At 41.5% G+C, this 18,283-nt stretch overlaps 1 protein-coding gene and 1 non-coding gene across 3 annotated transcripts in view; both read right to left on the reverse strand.

Annotated features, from left to right (window-relative positions):
• The window catches only part of LOC126175483 (AP-5 complex subunit zeta-1-like), a 149,094-nt gene that overhangs the window by 62,067 nt on the left and 68,744 nt on the right, over positions 1-18,283 (reverse strand). The gene's annotated exons all lie outside the window — the stretch shown is intronic.
• Trnat-ugu (transfer RNA threonine (anticodon UGU)) lies at positions 9,410-9,484 on the reverse strand. Its single transcript has one exon. It is a non-coding gene; the product is annotated as a tRNA-Thr (tRNA).

Here is an 18,283-nt window from a genome sequence, read left to right on the forward strand (position 1 = left end):
TAGTCCTGTGGAACGGCTTGCCATGCCATTTCCACCTGGCGCCTCAGTTGGACCAGCGTTCGTGCTGGACGTGCAGACCGCGTGAGACGACGCTTCATCCAGTCCCAAACATGCTCAATGGGGGACAGATCCGGAGATCTTGCTGGCCAGGGTAGTTGACTTACACCTTCTAGAGCACGTTGGGTGGCACGGGATACATGCGGACGTGCATTGTCCTGTTGGAACAGCAAGTTCCCTTGCCGGTCTAGGAATGGTAGAACGATGGGTTCAATGACGGTTTGGATGTACCATGCACTATTCGGTGTCCCCTCGACGATCACCAGTGGTGTACGGCCAGTGTAGGAGATCGCTCCCCACACCATGATGCCGGGTGTTGGCCCTGTGTGCCTCGGTCGTATGCAGTCCTGATTGTGGCGCTCACCTGCACGGCGCCAAACACGCATATGACCATCATTGGCACCAAGGCAGAAGCGATTCTCATCGTTGAAGACGACATGTCTCCATTCGTCCCTCCATTCATGCCTGTCGCGACACCACTGGAGGCGGGCTGCACGATGTTGGGGCATGAGCGGAAGACGGCCTAACGGTGTGCGGGACCGTAGCCCAGCTTCATGGAGACGGTTGCGAATGGTCCTCGTCGATACCCCAGGAGCAACAGTGTCCCTAATTTGCTGGGAAGTGGCGGTGCGGTCCCCTACGGCACTGCGTAGGATCCTACGGTCTTGGCGTGCATCCGTGCGTCGCTGCGGTCCGGTCCCAGGTCGACGGGCACGTGCACCTTCCGCCGACCACTGGCGACAACATCAATGTACTGTGGAGACCTCACGCCCCACGTGTTGAGCAATTCGGCGGTACGTCCACCCGGCCTCCCGCATGCCCACCATACGCCCTCGCTCAAAGTCCGTCAACTGCACATACGGTTCACGTCCACGCTGTCGCGGCATGCTACCAGTGTTAAAGACTGCGATGGAGCTCCGTATGCCACGGCAAACTGGCTGACACTGACGGCGGCGGTGCACAAATGCTGCGCAGCTAGCGCCATTCGACGGCCAACACCGCAGTTCCTGGTGTGTCCGCTGTGCCGTGCGTGTGATCATTGCTTGTACAGCCCTCTCGCAGTGTCCGCAGCAAGTATGGTGGGTCTGACACACCGGTGTCAATGTGTTCTTTTTTCCATTTCCAGGAGTGTACGTTAGTTACAATCTGGAAAGAAATATTGTGAGGGTAAAACCATCTACCTTTTACTGATGTGGGGTGATAACATGGAGAAAGAAGGGGTGATAACATGGAGAGAGAAGGGATGATAATGTGGAGAAAGAAGGAGGAAGCAGGAAATGGACAAACATAGGAGGAGATGGACAGAAATTAGGTTAGGATGGGTTAGGTTACGAGGAGATGGACTAATAGAAGATGGAATAAATACATGCTTGGGCAATGGTGGGTACTGAAGGAGTATGCAATAAAACAATGCTATAGTGTCCAACAACAAATGAGTGTGATATTCTTGATGCTGATGTTTCTCAATACTTCTACTTTCCATACTGAACAAAGATAGAAAATATATAATACTTTCAGCAGATTATAATAGAAAAGGTAAGATACCATAACACAATTATATAAAACACCCCAAACTGACACCTCCAAAACACATGTATTAAGGGAAAGAAATGCCAATTAAAAAGACAATGGACTTTTTTCAGCTTTTGGGACTGTCATTAATTTTCACTGGTGAACAAACAAAAGGAAGGTAGGGAATGGTGCAAGCAGGTCACTTTCATTCTCGATCATGGACAGTCTTCAAAATAAGAAAAGAAATACACTCAGAGGAACTGAGAGTACCATAATCAAACATGGAGAATTTTGTAGCAAAAACAATGATTTAAATAAGTTATTATAATGAGACAGATCAGATACAGTGACAAAATTCACAACAATCACTATACGAAGAATATCTAATAATATTATTGTTAATTTTATACGCAAAGACTCTGACCAAGATTACGGAAGAAATTTAAGTGCATTTCCCTTGACAATGATACATATGATAGAAAAAAGAATATAAAAAAAATTGAAAAGGAACAGTTGTAAAGGGAAATTGACAAGGCATGAGATTAATGCACATAACAGAAGGAGAGAAATGGCAACAGAACATGAAATATGAAACAAAGTGTTGCAAGTCAGAGGAAACAGGTGTAGATGCAACGGTGAAAGTAACAATGAAACAGGCGAGTGTACAAAAAGAAAAGCAGGCTAGGTTAACTGGTAACAGCATGGATGAGGAGTGGGACTGAGAAGTGAAGGTGTTTTGATTAGAGAGAGAGAAAGAAACACTTGTGGACCACAAGTGGAGCTTGACAACAGGAATAAGAGTTACTTGATGAAGCAGATGTGGCTAGAGGCACACAGAAGAGGATTTGCCTGATTAGGTAAGTGTGTTGCAAAACAGTGGGGACAGAACAGTGAGATTTCAGAGTAGGTTAGCGTAAGTGACATGCATTCATAGTAAGATTTCCTAGAATATTACAGCATGCTGTGCATCGTCCGCAGTGGTGTTTAGGTTAGAGCCAACGGCCAGTGATGTGTGCGCCACCAGTTTGTTTCCTATGTCATGCAATTATTTATCATTAAACATTAAAAATCTCTGGAAGAATTTTCTATGTATATTTGAATGAGATGACACTCTGCTGAGGCAGGCAGCTCAGCTACATATGCACTTTTTGTATAAGCTCAATAAATGTACTTTCACTTTGTTCGTTCTTGTTGATGATGATGCTCTCATAGCTAGTACTTGGTCCTAGATGTTATGTGATATAGTTTGGTGAAGACACAGAGTATCTCAGATAATTACATAGCTATGACTCCAATAAAATTACACAAAAACTGTTGGTTAAAAGGGCAGGAACCTGAGTACTTCCTATGGCCCTCATTGTCAAGGTACTCATGGATACAAAAGCATCAATGAGTGAGAGAAATAGCAGGCATCCAGTAGTGTTTTTTGGATATGCTGGCTAGAATCTGATGAAATAGCGACACAGATTTGATTGTGCCACTAAATACATTTGGCTGGATGACATGGTGTATCTTGACAATGTCTACTTGTACAGGGTTGAACAAAAATTTGGAAACACTATGAGAAATACAGGCTTGAACATAAATGCAGATGCTAGCACAGCCTGCAGGTGGTGGTCAGTATCTGACCATGAATGGCACATGTGCAGTGCCCTCAATATGTTGCAAAGTATCAGTCATGATCAGAACTATGTTCTGTATTGTTGTGAGTATATTATGTTGGAGCTATGTGAATTCAGATGTGGACAAATTTTGGAGATTGTATAGTGAGTGCTTCTGTAACCTAGGTAGCTAAAGAGTTTGGTGTTTCAAGAGGCACTATGTCGGAGATCTGTAACACATACAGGGAAAGCAGGAAAACCTCATCCACTAAGTCACTGCAGAATTGAATGCGGCAATTGTACAAACCCTGTCAGCAACAAAACAACATGAAGGTAGCTCCATAAGCTGGGAACTGCAGAGCAAGCTGGAGTTCCAAAAGCACACATCAGTGATGCAAATACCCATAACAGAAAAACATGATGCTGAAGTCATAAAACATGGAGTATGAAGCAACGAAAGAATGTCATTTGGTCAGGTGAGCCTTGTTTCGCACTGTTTTCAACTTTAGGACAAGTTTTTGTCCCAAGGGTATAACATGGCAGGAGCTTGGTATTGATTTGGGTAGCTGTTTCATGGTATTCCATGGGCCCCATGACTACTTTGCAAGGTCACAATTCTGCCAAGGATTATGTGATCATTTTGGCTGACTAGGTCCATCCCATGGTATGATATTTGTTGCTCACTGGTGATGCAGTGTTTCAAGAAGACAGGGCACCTGTTAACACTGCTTGCATTGTCCAGGACTGGTTTTGTGAGCATGGGGAGGAATTACTGTAGTTCCCCTGGTCACCAAAGTCACTAGATCTCACTCAATATTATTCAGCCTTTGCGGCCTACTTTGTACAGAAGAACACTATCCATCTTTATCATCTTTACCTGAAGTTGCCACTGTTTTGCAGGAAGACTGGTATAATATTCCCTTGAAAACCACACGGGGACCTGTTTTTATCCATTCCAAAATGAATGGAAGCTGTTTTGAATGCCAACGGTTTTCTACACTGTATTAGGCATGGTAATTTGTTGTGATTTTGGTGTTTCCATATTTCTGTCCAACACCTGCATATGAATGCCACAGACTAGCAGCAGCTTGCCAACAAGGAAAGTTCAAGTTGCTGACACAAATTTGAGTAGAAATTAAGAAATTATTTAATGACAACCAAAGGCATGTTCACATAGCTGAAGTACAACTGACAAACAGAGCCCAACACCATGGAGCGATGACAAAGTGATTTCTATATGTTTTGGCCCCGGCAAACAGTGAACATGAACGTGAGGGAAGCTGTCAATGTTTAACACTTAAAAAAGTATGTCACAGAGGATTCTACGAAGTGAACCTTTTGTTGAAGGGTGTTACCACAACAGAGGAGATCATCAAGTGGTGCCAGCTCATTGAGGCAATGCAGCAGAAAATAGTATGTCAAAAGACATTCAACAACTTTCATATGTCGTACCAGTGACATTCATTAAGACCACCAGGATCTCATATTGCTAAAATGGAAAACATCAAAAAGAAATACAAGGGTTTATGATATCTTAAGCTTGAACCAAAATGGGTCAAAGCAGCATCTCTGAATATAAAATCAGGAAAAAGAGGTTAGTTCTATCATTAGTACATATCCCTACAAGGAAAAGTAATGAAGCAACCTTGCAGAATGAAGTTGGATACCCCAGATTTATACCACAACCATCACAGCACATCCGAGGTTCTCGACAATACAGACACAACCAACTTCTCACCACAAAAACAGACATTTAGGGAACAGAGCACAACATGCCAATTTGTTCCCACTGTAGATGTCCAGGGTACATCGAACACTGCAGTACAGAAAGAAGAAGAGTGTTCCAAGATTATTACACAGTAAGATGTTGTACAACAGGCTAATTCTATCAAAGCCAGGCAAATGTAGACAACTACAGCCAACCTATGGGATAAGGCCCTCACAATATCATTGTTAAGGTCATTCTAATGTGCACTGAAGTCATTCCCCTTCACCACACAGAGATTCTACATAAAAAAAGGAAAATAAGTGTTTAGATTCTGTTAACAATGAGGTCATCAGAGATGGAGCACAAGCTTGTATTAAGGAAGGATGGGGATGGAAACTGGCTGTGCCCTTTTAAAGGAACCATCTTGGCATATCTGTTTTAAGCAATTTAGGGAAATCAGATAACATGTAACTCTGGACACTTGAAGGGGATTTGAGCTGTTGACGTCTTCAATGTGAGTCCAGTGTGTTAACCGTTGCACTACTTGGGCAGAGAGTCTGGTTCCTTACCCTGCAGGAAAAATAAATGAGGCAAGCATCTATGAAGGTTAGGTCACTATCAATACAAATATTTCAGATGACAGTTGCCAAGATGTTGGGAAATGACACTGACACTGTCATTGACAACCAATCATTTTCTGAGATGTTTAATACTTATGGTCACTAGGTTAAGAAGACTGTTCTGAGGCTCAGAGGCCACTGTGCTGAAGGTTGCAAACGCTAAATGTCCACCTGATAAAAATCTGTGTGTTGTGAAAATAATAATCAACGATAGTACACAGCCCTTTGAGTCTGTTGTTTTATCAGAAGATGGGCATAATGTCACCCAGAAATGAAACTTCTATCAGGCATCACAAGCTCAAAGATTGGAGCTCTAGACTGACAAAGTTACACCAACAGGATCAGATAACAACAATCTAAGGTGCACTCATCCCACAGTTATTAACAAGACAAGTTCTAATCACCTGTACAGACACTCATTTCAGCTGAGAAACTTTAGTACAGCACAAAAGAAATTGATATGCCCAGCAATAATCATACAAATGAACAAGCAGAGTTCTGGTTCACCAACTGCCATGGACAGCAACTACTCATTTCTAAAGTTATGTGCATGTGGGCAGTTTTCCAGGAAGGCAGTTTGGTGCCACTGATGGAAATTACGCTACACTTCCACTACCAACTACCCACTAGAGGAATGAACTATGTTGTTCAGTGCCTGTGAGTTTTTGGATACATCCATGTCCTGAGTAGAAACAAGGTAGATCAGACAACCCAATATGAAGTACCATATTGGCACATGGACCCTTTCTCTCATCAGTCAGTCTTTATACATAGTAGTTACAGCTGAATGATAGACCATTCAGAAGAAAGGGAAACAGATGCTGGAAGACGACATCGTTCAGCCATCACAGAGTCCTTGTTTCTTTCCTGTGATCCTCTTGAAAAAGGAAGACAGCACATGGGATTCCTGCATCAATTTCCAGTGGCTGAACAAACTTACCAAAAAGGATGTATGCAAACTGCCACATATTGATGACATCTTGGACTATCCGAACTATGGACATGCACACGGGAAGCTAGCAGAAACAGGGCGATGAGGCTGACAAGAAAAAGGCTGCTTTCATAAAATGTGACCTCCAAGCCCAGAGGTATGCCATTTAGTATCTGCAACACTTCACCATATCTGAAATGGGGTGCATGGAAGGAGCCCCCATGAACGATTGCTGTAGAGTGAACATACCCTGAAAATACTGAACTAGTGTCAACAGCTAATCCTTCTGCTGTTGGAAAACACTTGAGAAAAATGGCAAACACATTTAATTAGAGCTCTTCAAGACCAAAAATTGTATCAACTTCATTAAATATTGAAGGACTGTCAAAAGAGAACGGAGTCTAACTATCAGAAAATAGCAAACAACATTCATGGCACAGTTCAGCATTGCAAGAAACACATGAAGAAATAAATGACTAAGTCCAAAAACTGAAGGCATTAAGATGGTATTAGAATGCCCTCATAACAAGATAGTAGTAAAATTGAGCTACAGTTGTGTACTATTACATCAGTGTACAAAACACCTAATACTGCTTTTCCTTCCGTAACTCAAATAAATTTCATGGCAAAAACATCAAGATTGTATTGGGGGATTTTAACTGTCAAAGTGTTGACTGGGCATATAATTCAACTCATAAAAATGGGGAAGAACTAAGCAGCTGGAAAGAAAGTGATGGACTGAAACATATTTTTGATCCTAAACTAAGACCATCATTTAATAGTGGCAGACGACACAGATGGTATAATTCTGATAACATCTTCATCACTGAGAACGTTGCTCATCATGTTGCAAAAACAGTAGAACAACCTTTCCCCAGGATGCAACATTGGCCTATATCTTGTACAGTTTCTCAAGTTGACTGAGTAGAAAGCGTATCCTTCAAATGCTGTTTCAATTTCAAGAAAGCTAAAATAATGCTTTCAGAGAACTGAATGTTGTTGAAAATATAGAAGCAGACCCAAGAAACTACAAAACACTTGTCAAAATTGTAAATAAATCTTAAGGAGGTATATGGCTCTGAGCACTATGGGACTCAACATCTTAGGTCATAAGTCCCCTAGAACTTAGAACTACTTAAACCTAACTAACCTAAGGACATCACACACACCCATGCCCGAGGCAGGATTCGAACCTGCGACCGTAGCAGTCCCGCGGTTCCGGACTGCAGCGCCAGAACCGCTAGACCACCGCGGCCGGCCTAAGGAGGTATATTCCTACAACTAACCTTGAGTCAAGTTCAGCACTTCTTGAGCAACTATCATAGCAAGTAGAATGCAGATCATTTCTCAGCAGATACAACTGAAGTGGGAGTAGAACTACACTGAAACATAGCTGAACAAAGAAGGGAGAGATGGACTAAACTACTACTTTATCTGGACATGAAACAGAACAGTCGAAGAGTGCAGAAGCTGATGAAAAATCTTAGCAATGATCTTACAAGCCCACCATTACGTACGAACGTCACTCTGAACCAGACTGCTCATCAACTGCTACGAAATGGCAAGACCAGACAAAAAGTGACTAGTTTGAATCTCAAGCAAAACAGAGGAGGAGGGTGCTAATCTGCAGAAACCCCATTCTCACTTGAAGAACTAGTAAGAGCAGTGTGAGCATTAAAAGAAAATAAAGCAGCAGACCATGATGAAATACAAACTTAACAAATAGAGCAGTATGGTCCAGAAACTAATGAATGGCTACTGAGGATGATGAACAAATGTTTGGAAACATTTCAGATTCCCGCACCATGGAGGAAAGCACAAGTAATAACATTACTACAGCCTAGCAAAGAGTCAAATGAGCCAGAAAATTTCCATCCTATTTTCCTTAACCTACCAGCCATATAAATTATTTGAAAGGATGATTCTGTCAAGAATAGCTACCAAAATCGATACAAAACTTATCCCTGAAAAAGCTGGATTTAGTCCAGAGGAAGCATGTTTTAATGAAACACTAAATATGACTCAACACATTGAAGATGGTATTGAAAGGAAATTGATAACTGCTGTTGTCTTTGTTTACCTTTCTGCTTCGTATGATACACTAAAGCACCAAAAACTCCTCACAAAGGTCTGTGGAATAATAAAGGACATTTGACTGACTTACATGTTAAGAGGCATGTTGCAGAATTGAAAATTCTCCATAACCCTCCAAAGGAAGAAAAGTAGATGGAGAAATCAACAATTAGATTACCACAAGGAAGTTTTCTTTCCCTTGCTTTGTAAAATATGTACACAAATGATCACCCACACCAGCCAGAAAGAGAGAGATTCATTTATGCAGATGACACTGCCATTACTACTCAGGGAAGAACATTTGAAGAGGTGGAAAGAAAATTGAAGAAGGCTTTGTATACTTTGGGAAACTACTAGGAAGAAAATCACCTGCAACCTAATCCAGAAAAAAATGCAAGTATGCTCATTCCGACTGCGTAACAGAGAAGTCTCAAGACAGTTGGAAATAGAATGGAGAGGGGTTAGACTACAACACTACACCAAACAAAAATACTTGGGAGTCACCCTAGACTGTACACTGTCATTTAAAAACCAATGCAATTATCTAAAAGAAAAAAAAAGTGCAATAAACAATATTATATGTAAAGTGACTGGTCCAGCATGGGGAGCACAACCTGAAGTTCTTTGATCATCAGCAATGGGACTGTTTTGCACCCAGAGAATATGTGGGACTAGTATGGGGGGGGGGGGGGGGGGCTTCTAGCCACACCAAACAAGTAGACATGGCTTTAAACGAGACCGTCAGGATTACAGGATTATCACATGATGAAGATGGTATTTGCTCCCGAAAGAACAGATACCATTGATGACCGTGCAGATTCTCTAAAATGAAGTGTTAATTAAATCTAAACCCTTAGCTGCTGACAGGAGTTGTTGAAATACATCAATGGGGACAGCTGAAAATGTGTGCACCCGCTGGGACTCGAACCCAGGATCTCCTGCTTACATGGCAGATGCTCTATCCAACTGAGCCACCGAGGGCACAGAGGATAGTGCGGCTGCAGGGACTTACCCCATGCACGCTTCCCATGAGACCCACATTCCCAACTGGCCACAACCTACATTTGTAGTGTTCTGGGTTCGAGTCCCGGTTGGGGCACACATTTTCAGCTGTTCCCGATGATGTATTTCAACAACTCCTGTCAGCAGCTAAGGGTTTCGATTTAATTATCATATCACCTGATGCCTGAGGCCTACACTTGTCCTCAAAGTTTACCCACTTCTGGCCATAGCAGATAAGATATCAGAAACAAATTGGCCACTGAAACAAAGAGGAAAAAACAACAAACTGACCCCCATGGCACTTAATATATAACCACGAAACAGTTCCAACCCGTTCGCTAGAAAGCTGATCTGTGATTTTCCACCTATCTTTATTGTTGAACTCTCTGCAATATACAAACCTGCACCCCAAAGAGGAAATCACACAAGGGCAGCAACGACACCATTGTACATGGAGAGCACTGAATAGATTAAGAACAAGAGTCACAACATGCGATGTGAACATGGTTAAGTGGGGCTACTCTGAAGGCAACGGCTGTGATGATGATAATGATGTTCGGTATGTGGGGCACTCAACTGCGTGGTTACCAGCATCCGTACAAATTCCCAATCTTTACTCAGTCCAATCTCACCACTTTCATTAATGTTGATGAAATGATGAGGACAACACAAACACCCAGTTCCCAGGTGGAGAAAATCCTCAACCTGGCTGGGAATCGAACTGTGCCATCCCAACGACAATTGTGTCATAAAGACATTTAAAAAAACTTGAAACAAGAAGTGTATCTCATGATGAAATAAATGTACACTAACCTTACGTGTTTCACCGACCACATAGGCGGCATAAAATTATCCTGTTTTATAGTAAATATTAAATTTAATCTTAGTATCAAGGAGTAAACTACTTAAATATAATAACATCTATGCAATTAATAAGGGAGAAGAATGCTCCTAGATTGCTCTTCTCTCCCTCTCTCTTTACTTGTTTCTAGTAATAGGAAGCAGGCATACTTTACCATGAAGGTTAGTGATTATTAATATAGTACATTAAAGTTATTTCAATGTGTGTTCACCTACTGCTGACCCCTTTGCAGAAGTTTTGCAACGACTCGATCAATTAGAGTGGGAGAGAGAACAAAGGTTATTTTAAATGCTCAGTGAGTGGGAACAAGAGTGCAATAGGAAACTTGAACAAAGAGAACAAATTTTAGAGAAAAAACTGAATAGCATACATTCTGAACTTGTGGAAATGCGTGGTGAATGCAAAGAAATAGCGGATCTAGTCCAAAACTTAACTAGTGAGATGAAAAATTTACAAATAGTTCACACTAGTGTTAGAGACGAGGTTCAAAACTTGACAAGTCGTGTCAAAAATGTAGAGCTTGAGGCACGTCAGAATGTAGACAAATATCTAGACGCCCAAGCACTACAGGTTGAAAAAGAGTATGATGAGTGGCTATCTGTAGAGGATCATGAAATCTCATCACAGATCAAAGTAAACATAAAATCAGTTGCTGAACAAGCGACAGTGGATCTGAGCACAAAAACCAATGCTGGTGCTGCCGCAATTAAACGGAATTAGTTCAGCTAGAGTCACGTGTACCAGCAGAGTTACCCATTTGGCAAAGAGATGTCACTCGGAGACTAACCGAACTGGGAAAGCAAGCTGACAGTTGTGGACCAGCAGCCAATCAGGTTGCTCAGTTGAACGAGCAATAACATAAACAATGCACAGAGCACTAATGTGCATGCACCACTGGTTGACAACAGAAATTCACAGTGCGGATTGCCTTACAGTTCACCACCTGATATGAGGATAGGAATGGACAGTGGTAATTCACTGTACCATAAAGAGCATAATGTTATTAAACATAGGCAGTTACAACTGTTCAACAGTGAAAAGCATACCATTAAAAGTTTTCGTAATATTTTTCCATGGGGATGGACGGAAAGACAAAGAATTCAATTCATTGTATCACTAATGCAAAGTGACATGGCACTCTGGGCAATGGACGCATCTGAGAGATGCCATACTGTGCAGCAGTTTGAGTACGCATTTTTACAAAAGTTCTGGTCCCCTTGTATACAGGAAAGACTAAGGAAAAAGTTGTACACTTCTCAGATGTTCAATCCAAGACTGGGAACCCTCCGCAAGTATTTTGAAAAGTATATTAATAAGACAAGATACTGGGATGAACCATTGTCTGACCGAGACATATACGGCTAATTAAAATGAAATTACCCAGTGATATAAAAAAGTACTTTATAATGTACTGGAATATGACATGGAGATTTGCTTATCGAAGACATGAAAAGTGAAGGTAAACTTAATCATGTAGGTTGAAGTCAGCAAAAATCTGAAAAACTACTGCAACAGTATTATACAATCACCTAATGGTAATGGTAACCATAACGAATGGAGGCAACTAAATGGGGGGAAATAATGGTAATAGGTATATGAATCAAAGTAGGAAAAGGTGTCACGACGAGCGCATGAACAATGAATACAATGGTCACGGTAACCTGCAGTGGCAGAGTAACCGTAACCAAGGGCGTGAGTAAAATGAACAACCAGTGGGGTGGCAACCAAATATGGTGCCACAATGGATACAGAATTCCAACCAGCCTCCTGAATGTGACAGCTGGTTATAGCAACCACCAACAACGCCAAAATAATACAGCTTATCAAACTACGCGACAGGGAAGGCAAACCATCCGACCCAACAATCATAATAATAATCAAAATCATAACGTGAGGATAGTGGAGGTGACCAACAACAGTCAACCCACTATAACCGACACATCAAACTAAAACCAGCCACAATCTGCTCTCCGCTGCTGGCTGTGAGAGGATGTAGTGAGGGCACATTCCACACACAAGATGCAAATCTAAAAATGCTGAGGTACAATAATGGAGTTAACATTGAGGATGAATTAATGAACGTACTTCAGAGCATCAACAAACCGATAAAGATGTTGGGCAGGCCGTATTACAAGCAGAAATCTACGGCATTCCGATCCAGGTGATAGTGGACACAAGCACATCGACGAACATCCTGACTCTAGAACTGCATAAACACATAAATCGAAATAACAGTATACCTGTCTTACTGATTAAAAATTGCTGAGTGACAAGCACAATCGGTGCACAGTCTCAAGTGATAAGGCACCAGGTGCAAGTTGAGTTCAGAGCAGGAAATGAAGTCATAAAGAGCTCGTTCCTACTAGTCAAAGGGTTGATGGTTGCTTGCATCCTGGAAATAGAGTTCCTGTGCCAGAGTGACATGATAATCGACCTCTTGTGCAGAGAACTAGGTCTTGTAAACAAGGGTAAGCGAACTGTATTGCCAATGTCATGCATGCAAGGAAACCATGGAAAGCACTGCCGAAGCTTTCGAGTAAACTATGAAAGTCTATAGGTTATGCATTCAGATGCATGCTATGTGAAACAAAAGAATATTACAACGAATTTATAAATGAGAACACCAGAGAAAAAAGGGAACTCATAAATCAGAATTTGCACAACAAAAGAAACTGACTCAGTTGCTAATACAATATGAGGATATGTTCTCAGAGAGGCCAGGTACTATCAAGTGATATACCTACAACTCAGAAGTAGTGCTTTGTAGCACATTTTGCCATGCTAACTACACCATCCCATGTCCAAAAAGGAGGCAGTTTGTGATATATTCTCTAACGTGAAGACAGAATATTTTAATACTTGTATGTAGAGAAAGCCATGCATTAAAAGTTAGTTTATGTGAGTAACTGTATCAAGTGCAGAGCACTACTGCTATTGAAATCAATTCAAATCTTGAAAAATATGATGTATGCCATAAGTTTGCATATATCCTAAAGACTTACTCAAGCAAAAATGACAGCACAGAATGCTGAAAGAATTTAAATTTGAATTTTCCGTTACTGTCTAGAAAAAGTGTTATTTCTTGTTAGTAACCAAGTATGTAGATATAAATGTTGTATATTATGTCCTTAGCATACATGTTGAAAAAAATGGGAGATGTGTGAACACTGATTTCAAAGGCACACATGAGAGTAGGGCGCATTGACACCAAAGACATCTCATGTGTCGTGTGTACTGGAAATTACACATTTAACATACGTGTCTAAAGATAGACCCTTGTAAAATGTGACCTTGATTGAAAATACTAAGATTTTTTCTTTGAATAACTATGATTGATTTCCACTTGGTTACACAACCATAAACATAGGAGCTTGCACTTTGAGCATATGTGAATGTCTTAAGACGTCAAAAATAAATGGAAAATTCATAGATAACAGTATGGTCAAAGTTTCTGTAAAGTCGAGTCTGGCTCTGGAGACAGGTGGGCAAAAAGTGCAGACATGACATGGGACTCGCCACAGATAGGACAAAAATACAATAGTATTGTCTAAAATCTGACGGAGACATTTTGTGTGTATGGAAACATAATTATGAACTGTAATTTATAAAAGAAAGAACTGCATAACCCTGAGTGAACTGAAAAAAGGTCTGACTGGAATTTAAAATGTCAGTGTTGAATTTGCTAGCCGAGACAATCTTAAACTAAGAGAAACTGTGAAAGTTGTAGGCATAGAAGTGCAGATATTGAACGTTATATAGTAAAAAAACATGGAAGATGACAATATCGTGCACGAAAAACTGTGTGTGTGTTCTTTAAAAGTGTGGAAACTTTAGCACAAAACACACAAGGCTAATGTCTTTGTGACAGACTATACTTTCATTTATACAATTTTAGCGGCCGATGCTTCAATGGACGCCATTATTCGTCAACCTATATAGCGGAAGCGCAAAGATCACCCACCTTAACATTTAACAAACATTTTTTCATAGCAATGAGCTGCAGCAGAGAACAACATTAGTTTCAAGATTTTACTTTTCAGCTTACATGAGAGCCAGGATTCGACTACCAAAGCCTGGATATGATGGTAAGAGAAGTATTCTTTGAGTGTTGTGTGGGTTCACAATAAATTTCAATATTTGAATCCATGCTCTTAAAGTACAAATACGCTGAGGCTAATTATAATACTGTTATATTTTCATTTTCAAGTAATATTCTTGGAGGTAAATCAGTCCATTATGAAACTTCCTGGCAGATTAAAACTGTGTGCCCGACCGAGACTCGAACTCGGGACCTTTGCGTTTCGCGGGCAAGTGCTCTACCAACTGAGCTACCGAAGCACGACTCACGCCCGGTACTCACAGCTTTACTTCTGCCAGTACCTCGTCTCCTACCTTCGGGCACACAGTTTTAATCTGCCAGGAAGTTTCATATCAGCGCACACTCCGCTGCAGAGTGAAAATCTCATTCTGGAAACATCCCCCAGGCTGTGGCTAAGCCATGTCTCCGCAATATCCTTTCTTTCAGGAGTGCTAGTTCTGCAAGTTTCGCAGGAGAGCTTCTGTAAAGTTTGGAAGGTAGGAGACGAGGTACTGGCAGAAGTAAAGCTGTGAGTACCGGGCGTGAGTCGTGCTTCGGTAGCTCAGTTGGTAGAGCACTTGCCCGCGAAAGGCAAAGGTCCCGAGTTCGAGTCTCGGTCGGGCACACAGTTTTAATCTGCCAGGAAGTTTCATATCAGCGCACACTCCGCTGCAGAGGGAAAATCTCATTCTGGAAACATCCCCCAGGCTGTGGCTAAGCCATGTCTCCGCAATATCCTTTCTTTCAGGAGTGCTAGTTCTGCAAGTTTCGCAGGAGAGCTTCTGTAAAGTTTGGAAGGTAGGAGACGAGCTACTGGCAGAAGTAAAGCTGTGAGTACCGGGCGTGAGTCGTGCTTCGGTAGCTCAGTTGGTAGAGCACTTGCCCGCGAAAGGCAAAGGTCCCGAGTTCGAGTCTCAGTCGGGCACACAGTTTTAATCTGCCAGGAAGTTTCATATCAGCGCACACTCCGCTGCAGAGTGAAAATCTCATTCTGCAGTCCATTATGTTTTATGATTTTACTGTTCAGTTGCAAGTTACGTAAAAGTAAAACCAATTTTGAAATAATTTTCTAAAATAGTTAAATAACTCAGTAGTAAAAAAAATCAAAGGGTATATTTAAATTTCTTTGAGTGATAGATTTCAAGTAAAAATCATTTAACAATTTTTGCACTGAACAAATGAGAAAAATATAAATAAATAAATATGGTTATAATAGAAAGAAACATTCCACGTAGGAAAAATACACCTAAAAACAAAGATGATGTGACTTACAAAATGAAAGTGCTGGCAGGTCGACAGACACACAAACGAACACAAACATACACACAAAATTCAAGCTTTCGCAACAAACTGTTGCCTCATCAGGAAAGATCAGGAAGATCTGCAGCGGATAGGCACTTGGTGCAGGGAGTGGCAACTGACCCTTAACATAGACAAATGTAATGTATTGCAAATACATAGAAAGAAGGATCCTTTATTGTATGATTATATGATAGCGGAACAAACACTGGTAGCAGTTACTTCTGTAAAATATCTGGGAGTATGCGTGCGGAACGATTTGAAGTGGAATGATCATATAAAATTAATTGTTGGTAAGGCGGGTACCAGGTTGAGATTCATTGGGAGAGTCCTTAGAAAATGTAGTCCATCAACAAAGGAGGTGGCTTACAAAACACTCGTTCGACCTATACTTGAGTATTGCTCATCAGTGTGGGATCCGTACCAGATCGGGTTGACGGAGGAGATAGAGAAGATCCAAAGAAGAGCGGCGCGTTTCGTCACAGGGTTATTTGGTAACCGTGATAGCGTTACGGAGATGTTTAACAAACTCAAGTGGCAGACCCTGCAAGAGAGGCGCTCTGCATCGCGGTGTAGCTTGCTCGCCAGGTTTCGAGAGGGTGCGTTTCTGGATGAGGTATCGAATATATTGCTTCCCCCTACTTATACCTCCCGAGGAGATCACGAATGTAAAATTAGAGAGATTAGAGCGCGCACAGAGGCTTTCAGACAGTCGTTCTTCCCGCGAACCATACGCGACTGGAACAGGAAAGGGAGATAATGACAGTGGCACGTAAAGTGCCCTCCGCCACACACCGTTGGGTGGCTTGCGGAGTATAAATGTAGATGTAGATGTAGAAAGAGGGAAGGAGAGGGAAAGACGAAAGGATGTGGGTTTTAAGGGAGAGGGTAAGGAGTCATTCCAGTCCCGGGAGCGGAAAGACTTACCTTAGGGGGAAAAAGGGACAGGTATATACTCGCACACACACACACATATCCATCCACACATATACAGACACAAGCAGACATATTTAAAGACATATTTAAAGACAAAGAGTTTAAATAAATATACTCCTCCCAAAGTGTCACTTCAGAACCCAGGACCTCGTGATATGGAGGCAGCAACACTAGCCACTAGACCACAAAGATGATTACTGTGAATGTGGAGAAACACAAGAGGATTGAACATTTGCTCATGTTGATGGAGTTCGGTTGCACAGCAGATGATCTATTTCTGCGCAATGACAAGGTCAATAAAGCTGCAGAGTTTTGGAAGAGGAGAACTTAAATGCTCTTGCCCAGACACACAAAGTAGAGAAAGTATATATGAACTCATGAATAACAACCTGTTACATGGATGCTGTGTCTTTTCTACTTGAATGGCATTTGAAGAGCTTCTGAGTCATTTGACAGTTGTACTGAAATGTGTTCAAGACCTTTGTCTTCACCAGACTCTGAGAAAATGCCTCTTCATCAACCAAAAAACAAAAATCTTTGGGCATCTAGTTAACATAATATGCTTGGATCCAGAAAACGTAATAGCCATAACAAGTTTTCCACTTCTTGGGACACTGATGTTAGTGGTTGTGGGTCTTGTGCAGTACTCATTCAAATCTAGGAAGGCACGGAAGTGTGACTGCTTACACCAACAGATTAATCTCCAAGTCCAGCAGAAATTATTATACAACTGAGAAAGAGTCTCTTGCAGTTATTTGGAGAATTTGTAAATTCTGACCCTATTTATATAGCAGGCCATTCACTTTGTGACTGACCACCACCCTCCTCCATGTAGGATGACAAGCCTAACATATCCAGCACGACAATGGTTCGATGGGCACTGAAGCTTCAGGGGTATGATGTCACAACAGTAACAATACAAAAATTTATGCAAACACAATGATAACAACTGCCTTTCACAAAATCTGTTGGGGGAACATTACAGTACTAACGATATCTCGGTATCTCAGTTATCATTGCGCTATTGAAGGCTGCAGCTGAACAAAAATAAGATCCAGCATTACTGAAGACCATATATGTTAGAGATGAAAGAAGCTCTCAAGGAAGAATCCAGACAAATAGAAGACACACTATATAAATGGACTTATGGCCAGTATAATAGTATTTAAATTTCAGATCACAATGGTAATAATCTCTGCTAGAGTGATCACAATAATCCAAAGACACCGTCAAGTACTTGAAATAAAGCTGTTATGTGTGTCGACAGAAGTGCCGACACAGTGTTATTATGAAGGGGCCGAATAGGGCACGCGTCAACTCACGCCGTCCTGCGTTAAGTCTGAAACAGGATACTTCATAAATGCTATAAAGAAAAGAACGGAGCTTCTCGTATACTCAACTTTATTCTCCTGTGTGGTACATCTCCATGGTGAATACAAGTAAGACTCTCTCCAGATATGGTTAACTGCGCCTTGCTAGGTCGTAGCTATGGACTTAGCTGAAGGCTATTCTAACTGTCTCTCGGCAAATGAGAGGAAGGCTTCGTACGTCTAGTCGCTAGCAATGTCGTCCGTACAACTGGGGCGAGTGCTAGTACGCCTTTC

The sequence above is a fragment of the Schistocerca cancellata genome, chromosome 3, assembly GCF_023864275.1.
Source record: "Schistocerca cancellata isolate TAMUIC-IGC-003103 chromosome 3, iqSchCanc2.1, whole genome shotgun sequence".
Lineage (NCBI taxonomy): Eukaryota > Metazoa > Arthropoda > Insecta > Orthoptera > Acrididae > Schistocerca > Schistocerca cancellata.